The sequence below is a fragment of the Bombina bombina genome, chromosome 1, assembly GCF_027579735.1.
Source record: "Bombina bombina isolate aBomBom1 chromosome 1, aBomBom1.pri, whole genome shotgun sequence".
In the NCBI taxonomy this organism is placed as follows: Eukaryota; Metazoa; Chordata; class Amphibia; order Anura; family Bombinatoridae; genus Bombina; species Bombina bombina.
Genome location: NC_069499.1, coordinates 1,094,027,899 through 1,094,035,950, shown reverse-complemented (window position 1 = coordinate 1,094,035,950; position 8,052 = coordinate 1,094,027,899).

Here is an 8,052-nt window from a genome sequence, read left to right as displayed (position 1 = left end):
TTAACGCTGGTGGCAAGACCGCGCTATAAAACAATCAAGTCCCAAAAAAAGGCCAGCGACATACAGGGTACGTCGCTGGTCCTTAAGGTTAATATTTCCTGGCATGAAGTGGTAAAAAATAATTAATATTTTAATTAATATTTATATTAATATTTTTATTAGATAGTGTATTAGATGTGTATATATGAGTGTAAATATTTATTTTAATGTATTCATGTTGTGTTTGCTGCAACTTTATACTTAGCCCTAACCCTTTACACAAGGACTTCAGTCACGCTAAATGAACAACACAAATTTAGTCTGTATTTGTGCAGTTGTATTTACTTTCAACTTTTAATATGAGTGCAAGTCACCCGTGCTAAGGATAGTTATTTTTTGAATGAACATGATTGTACTAAAAGATTTTCTCCTTTTAATGGCTTCCCATTGATCCACTTAACCTGGTACTGAAGTGTTAGATATAGGGAAGCTATATAAATAGGAAGTAAAATCAGCTCCGGGTGGAGAGACAAACCTATTTAAAAGGAGCTGTAAATACTATCACATAGATTACAAGTTTTGCGTTAGAAGCTAAGCGGTGCTAACGAGCAGTTTATGCTCACCGCTCACTTGCAGACAGAGCTGGTATTACGGGTTTTTACAAACCCGGCGTTAACCGCAAAAAGTGAGCGAAGAGCAAAATTTTGCTCAACATCTCACCTCAATACTAGCGCTGCTTAAGTCAGCGGTGATAGCGGTGATAGGAATCAATGGGGGAGAGCCGGGTGAAAAAAAAAAAACTGCAAAAAAGCAGCGTAAAGCTCCTAACACAGCCCCATTGATTCCTATGGGGAAAATACATTTTATGTCTACACCTAACACCCTAACATGAACCCCGAGTCTAAACACCCCTAATCTTACACTTATTAACCCCTAATCTGCCGTCCCTGACATCGCTGCCACCTGCATTATATTATTAACCCCTAATCTGCCGCTCCGGACACCGCCACCACATACATTATAGTTATGCACCCCTAAGCTGCTGCCCCCAACATCGCCGAACCCTACATTATATTTATTAACCCTTAATCTGCCGCCCCCAATGTCTCTGCAACCTTACTACATTTATTAACCCCTAATCTGCTGCCCCCAACGTTGCCGCCACTATAATAAAATTATTAACCCCTAAACCTAAGTCTAACCCTAACCCCCTCTAATTTAAATATAATTTAAATAAATCAAAATAAAATTACTACAATTCACTAAATTATTCCTATTTAAAACTAAATACTTATTGATAAAATAAACCCTAAGATAGCTACAATATAACTAATAGTTACACTGTAGCTATCTTAGGGTTTATTTTTATTTTACAGGCAACTTTGTATTTATTTTAACTAGGTACAATAGTTATTAAATAGTTATTAACTATTTAATAACTACCTAGTTAAAATAAAGACAAATTTACCTGTAAAATAAAACCTTACCTATGTTACAATTACACCTAACACTACACTATAATTAAATTAATTCCCTAAACTAAATACAATTAATTACAATTTAAAAAAAATATCTAAAGTACGAAAAAAACCCCCACTAAATTACAAAAAATAATAAAATAATTACAAGATTATTAAACTAATTACACCTACTCTAAACCCAAATTACACCTACTCATCCCAAAATAAAAAGCCCCCCAAAATAAAAAAGCCCTACCCTACACTAAATTACAAATAGCTCTTAAAAATGTGAGACAGGATGCAGTCTCAGAATTGTGATGTCATCACTTATTATTTAAAGGGCCTCTGTTCAGTATGCTTTGCCTTTGTGTTGTCTCAGACCTGTTTGTGAGAGTTCCTGTGTATTACCTGGCTGCCTGACGTCCTTCCTGATTCCTGATCCCTGGCTTGTTCCTGACTCTGCTGTTTTCCTTGTTCCTGATTCCGGCTCGTCTGACTATTCGCTTTGGCTCCTGACTCGGCTTGTCTGACTACCAGCTCTGGTTTTGACTCCTGGCTTGTTATTTGACTTGTGGACTTTTTATTATTTTTTGCTATTAATAAAAGTGTGATTATTTTTGCACTTCTCTCCTCAGTCTGATTCCTGGCACCTTGACAAATTCCGATTGGCTGATAGAATTCTATCAGCCAATTGGAATTAAGGTAGAAAAAATCCTATTGGCTGATGCAATCAGCCAATAGGATTGAAGTTCAATCCTATTGGCTGACCCAATCAGCCAATAAGATTAAGCTGGCATTCTATTGGCTGTTCCAATCAGCCAATAGAATGCGAGCTCAATCCTATTGGCTGATTGCATCAGCCAATAGGATTTTTTCTACCTTAATTCCGATTGGCTGATAGAATTTTATCAGCTAATCGGAATTGAAGGTGCGCCATCTTGGATGATGTCATTTAAAGGAACCTTCATTCTTCAGTCGACTGTCGTTTAAAGAGGATGCTCTGCGTCGGATGTCTTGAAGATGGACCCGCTCTGCGTCGGATGGATGAATATAGAAGATGCCGTCTGGATGAAGACTTCTGCCCGTCTGGAGGACCTCTTTTGCCCAGCTTGGATGAAGACTTCTGCCCGTCTGGAGGACCACTTCTGCCCAGTTGTGTGAAGACTTCTCACTGTAGGGTGATCTTCAAGGGGTTAGTGTTAGGTTTTTTAAGGGGGGATTGGGTCGGTTTTAGAGAAGGGTTGGTTGTGTGGGTGGTGGGTTTTAATGTTGGGGGGGTTGTAATTTTTTTTTACAGGTAAAAGAGCTGATTACTTTGGGGCAATGCCCCGCAAAAGGCACTTTTAAGGTCTATTTGTAATTTAGTGTAGGGTAGGGCTTTTTTTTTATTTTGGGGGATTCTTTATTTTGTTAGGGGGATTAGAGTAGGTGTAATTAGTTTAACAATCTTGTAATTATTTTATTATTTTTTTGTAATTTACTGGGTTTTTTTTTTCGTACTTTAGATAATTTTTTTAAATTGTAATTAATTGTATTTAGCTTAGGGAATTGATTTAATTATAGTGTAGTGTTAGGTGTAATTGTAACATAGGTTAGGTTTTATTTTACAGGTAAATTTGTCTTTATTTTAACTAGGTAGTTATTAAATAGTTAATAACTATTTAATAACTAATGTACCTAGTTAAAATAAATACAAAGTTGCCTGTAAAATAAATATAAACCCTATGATAGCTAAAGTGTAAATATTAGTTATATTGTAGCTATCTTAGGGTTTATTTTATAGGTAAGTATTTAGTTTTAAATAGGAATAATTTAGTGAATTGTAGTAATTTTATTTAGATTTATTTAAATTATATTTAAGTTAGGGGTAGACTTAGGTTTAGGGGTTAATTACTTTATTATAGTGGCGGCGGCGTTGGGGGCGGCAGATTAGGGGTTAATAAATGTAGGTAGGTGCCGGCGATGTTAGGGCCGGCAGATTAAGGGTTAATAATATTTAACTAGTGTTTGCAATGTGGGAGTGCGGCGGTTTAGGGGTTAATATATTTATTATAGTGGTGGCGATGTCCGGTTCGGCAGATTAGGGGTTAAAATATTTATTTTAGTGTTTGCGATGTGGGGGGGGGCTCGGTTTAGGGGTTAATAGGTAGTTTATGGGTGTTAGTGTACTTTTTAGCACTTTAGTTAAGAGTTTTATATTACGGCGTTGTGGTGTAAAACTCTTATTTAACTACTGACTTTAAAATGCGGTATCAGGCTTGACAGGAGAGGCTGTACCGCTCACTTTTGGTCAGACTCGTAATACCGGCGCTATGCAAGTCCATTGAAAATATAGGATACACAATTGACGTAAGTGGATTTGCGGTATTTCCGAGTCTGGCCAAAAAAGTGAGCGGTGAGCCTGTCATTTCAAGACTCGTAATACCAGCTGGTATATTTTTAATTTAAATCTGCTTAACAAGATGTGATATTGGGAGTACCCTATTGGTGAAGCAGAATATGGTTCCCATTTATGAAGCTGCGTAAGCAGCTTTGGGGGCCATTTTGGAGCTGCAAACAAAAGTTAAGAAGCACTGTCTGTACCCCTTCGCTACTGTGAATTTCAGAGAAAAATTTGCCCAAAGTACTGGAGAATTTTTTAACATTTTTGCTCTCACTCCGTTTACACAGAAATAGAGCCTTTTTTTATTTACATAGAAAAACTATATTTTTTCGGGGGCACATAAAAAGAGCTTTCAATAGATGATAGTTTCAACTTGTTATTTATTCTCAGAATTAAGAAATTGTAAAATTACCAAAAAAAAAAGTTTAAAAAAAATATATAAATAAAAAATGTATTATCCCATTCCACAAAAACCTGCAGTTTTCTAACTGTAAAAAAGTCTCCAAACGTTCACTTGCATCCTCTGGTTCAGCGAAGACCAAACATGTATATATGTTTTATATTTTTTTAAATAATTTTAAGGTCTTTATCTGCAGCTATGTCTAAATTGATGCAATGGGGTAACTCTCATTTGGTATGGAAGAACTGCCCAAGTGCTCACAAATGACCCCCAAAACTATATATATATTTATAAACTAGAGAACTCAAGGTATTGATCTTGGCCCATTTTAACCGCCAAATGCAATTATATAAAAACATAGTTAACTTTTTCACAAACTTTGGGTCCCAAACTAAAATCATGTACACAAAACTGCTGCAGACATAACACAAATAGTTGTAAATGTTTCTCTAGGATCCCCTTTTCTCAGAAAAAGCAGACATGTATGACTAATTGTAGCAGTGCAATACTTCTTTGAAATTCCTGGCAGTGAAGGGGTTAATTAGCTGTTATGGGTAAATTGTACTGTACTGCAGTGATTACCCTCCCACCTGACACATATCACCTTCCTGATCCCTCCTAAAAAGTTCTCCTTCCTTTCCCTCTCTCTGGTTATCCTCCACCAATTTTTTTTTTTTCATTTTTATTTCCCGTACTGACGATGAAAAGTAGCAGCCAGGGAGGAAAAGTGAGAGGCACCCATGGATGTTTTAGGGGTTCCAATCAAATATACAAGGGCCTAATTTTAAGGTGTCAGTGGTGTCCCCTGGTGCCTGGGTTTGAGTGTCTTTTTACATTTTTATGTCCTATTAACTATAATTTTTAAACTAAAATATAGAACAACAACATAGAAATCTGTTTATAAAATAAAAAAATTAACTATAACTAACAAAACCATTGCTCTACTTCCTGAAATTAAAATGAAACTTAAACTGAATGTTGAAAAAATATCAAAATATAAACAAATTAGAAAACCTAAAACTAATAAAACCCTGCTGAACATAAAAGGTTAATACTTTCATTTAATATTCTGAAGATGGCATAAAAAGTTATTGAAAACATATTGGGGGGGGGGATTATAATGCAGTGTCCATTTAAAATGCAGTTTGGTACTTAAAGAGACAGTCTACACCAAAAATGTTAGGGATTTAAAAGATAGATAATTAGTGATGTTGCGAATAGTTTGCCGGCGAATAGTTCCCGGCGAACATAGCTTGTTCGCGTTCGCCGTGGTGGGTGAACAATGCGATGTTTGGTCCGCCCCCTATTCGTCATCATTGAGTAAACTTTGACCCTGTACCTAACGGTCAGCAGACACATTCTAGCCAATCAGCAGCAGACCCTCCCTCCCAGATATTCCCACCTCCTGGACAGCATCTATTTTAGATTCATTTGGAAGCTGCATTCTTAGTGAGAGGAGGGACAGTGTAGCTGCTGCTGATTTAATAGGGAAATCGATAGCTAGGCTAGTGTATTCAGTGTCCACTACAGTCCTGAAGGACTCATCTGATCTCTGCTGTAAGGACAGCACCCCAAAAAGCCCTTTTTAGGGCTAGAACATCAGTCTGCTTTTTTTTTTTCCCTGTGTAATCTTATTGCAGTTTCCTGCCTGCCAGCGTGTGTGTCAGGCTCACAGCGTATACTGTGCCCTCTTGCCCAGTGCCACCACTCATATCTGGTGTAACAGTAGTGTACATTTAAAAAAAATGTAAAATTTAAAAACACTTTTTTGAATGTGAAATAATAGCAGTCAGTTTCCTTCAACTCATATCTGGGTGCCTTCAACTCATATCTGGTGTAACAGTATTGTACATTAACCCCTTACTGACCACAGCACTTTTCCATTTTCTGTCCGTTTGGGACCAGGGCTAGTTTTACATTTCTGAGGTGTTTGTGTTTAGCTGTAATTTTCCTCTTACTCGTTTACTGTACCCACACATATTATATACCGTTTTTCTCGCCATTAAATTGACTTTCTAAAGATACCATTATTTATTATAGTCCATTTAAAATCTGAACAGTCGGCGGAGCCTAACCGAGCCCAGAGATGGACGCTTAATCTCTGAGCTCCGGGGACCATAAAGATCAAACAGTGGCTCTTAGGTTTTAAAATAATAAAATAAAAGAGATTATTGCTAGCCTAAAGCTATACATAGATCACCGGCACTGGGTCTCACATGAAAACATAGGAGACAGACTCCGAGGTGAGGCGCAGATACACACAGCTGATCTGAGACGCTCCAGATACATGGCCTCCTGAACCTACTCACGCGTTAGCTGCAAACCAAGTGCTGCGAGATAGCCGGTCTATCCCAGCTCAAGATATTTACAACCGGAGCGTCAACCGAAGTACTTCAGATGAAAGGAGGTGAGTGAATCATAACCTCACTATCCAGCACTGCTTCGCTCAGCAAACGGGCCGCAACACAGCTAGAGTTAACATGGCGGCTGAGAGGGGCGCAACGGCAGTATCTCCTCACATACAGAGGCACTAGAAACTGGCAATAAATATCCACATAAAGCATCTTTGTGCTAGTAATGGACACACAACTAGCAGGGTTGCCGATGACCTAAATATGTAAATATAAAACCCTGAGAGCAATGCACATTCACTCAGCTTCATGAATATGTGTGGTGGCGCTCTTCATAAATACATGATCCCTAATACAGAAGTCACTAAATGAGAGAGGGAATCAGAATTTTCTTACTTAATCATTAAATAAAGACTTTACAGACCAGCTGTCTGTCAGTTAATTTTATTTGCACAAGCTGAGGGCCTAAAAAGTATTTGGTGGGTTATCTGAACTGGAAATCTGCTCCTCCCTACACAGCAGAGGTCAATTCTAAACATAAGAGATCTCAAACAACAAAATGACGTCTAAAAGATTAGCTAAGCCTGACAAACCCTCTAAGTCTCAGACAATAAACCCATACTTCAAACAGCCTAAGAACAACAAAACTTCCACAGAAAATCCCACAGAGGAGGAAGCTGAAACAGAACAAGATGTGGAGTTTAGTAATATTGAGGGGGATCAAACTCCAGTTACAAGAGCAGACATACGCCTATTAGTATCAAAACATGATATTTCCTCAAACTTTGACAGACTCTGGGAGAAAATAGACTCTATGCACACAGCAGTGACAAGTAGCTTAACAGATATTAGGTCTGATATTGCCGATCTGGGGGGTAGGATAGAAACCTTAGAAGAACATAGAGACACAATGTCAGAAGACATCACCTCAATGTCTGAAGTTATCAACTCCCAGCAACAAGTTATCTCTGAGTTACAAGATAAAATGGATGACCTCGAGAACAGAGGCAGGCGCAACAATATTAGGCTGAAAGGTATCCCAGAGTCAGTTGTCAACAAGGACTTATTTCCTTATTTGCAGCAACTTTTCAAAGCAATAACAGGCGACAGGGAGGAAGCTATTTACACCATAGAAAGAGCACACAGGGCACTTAGAGCCAGACCAAGGGAAGACGCCCCACCTAGAGATATCATAGTTAGGCTTCTGGTGTTCCAAGATAAGGAAAAAATTTTATCAGCATCGCGCCAGAACCCGACCTTTAAGTTTCAAGGCTCAGTTGTCCAGTTTTATCAGGATTTAAGTGTGAGAACTCTCCAAAAAAGATATATGCTAAAACCTCTGACAGCGATGCTTAGAAAACATCAAATCCAATACCGTTGGGGATTCCCCTTTGCACTCCACATTGTGAAAGACGGCAAAGCACTTACCATCAAGGAAGTGGAAGAAATCCCTAACGCGTGCAAGATTTTGGGACTAGA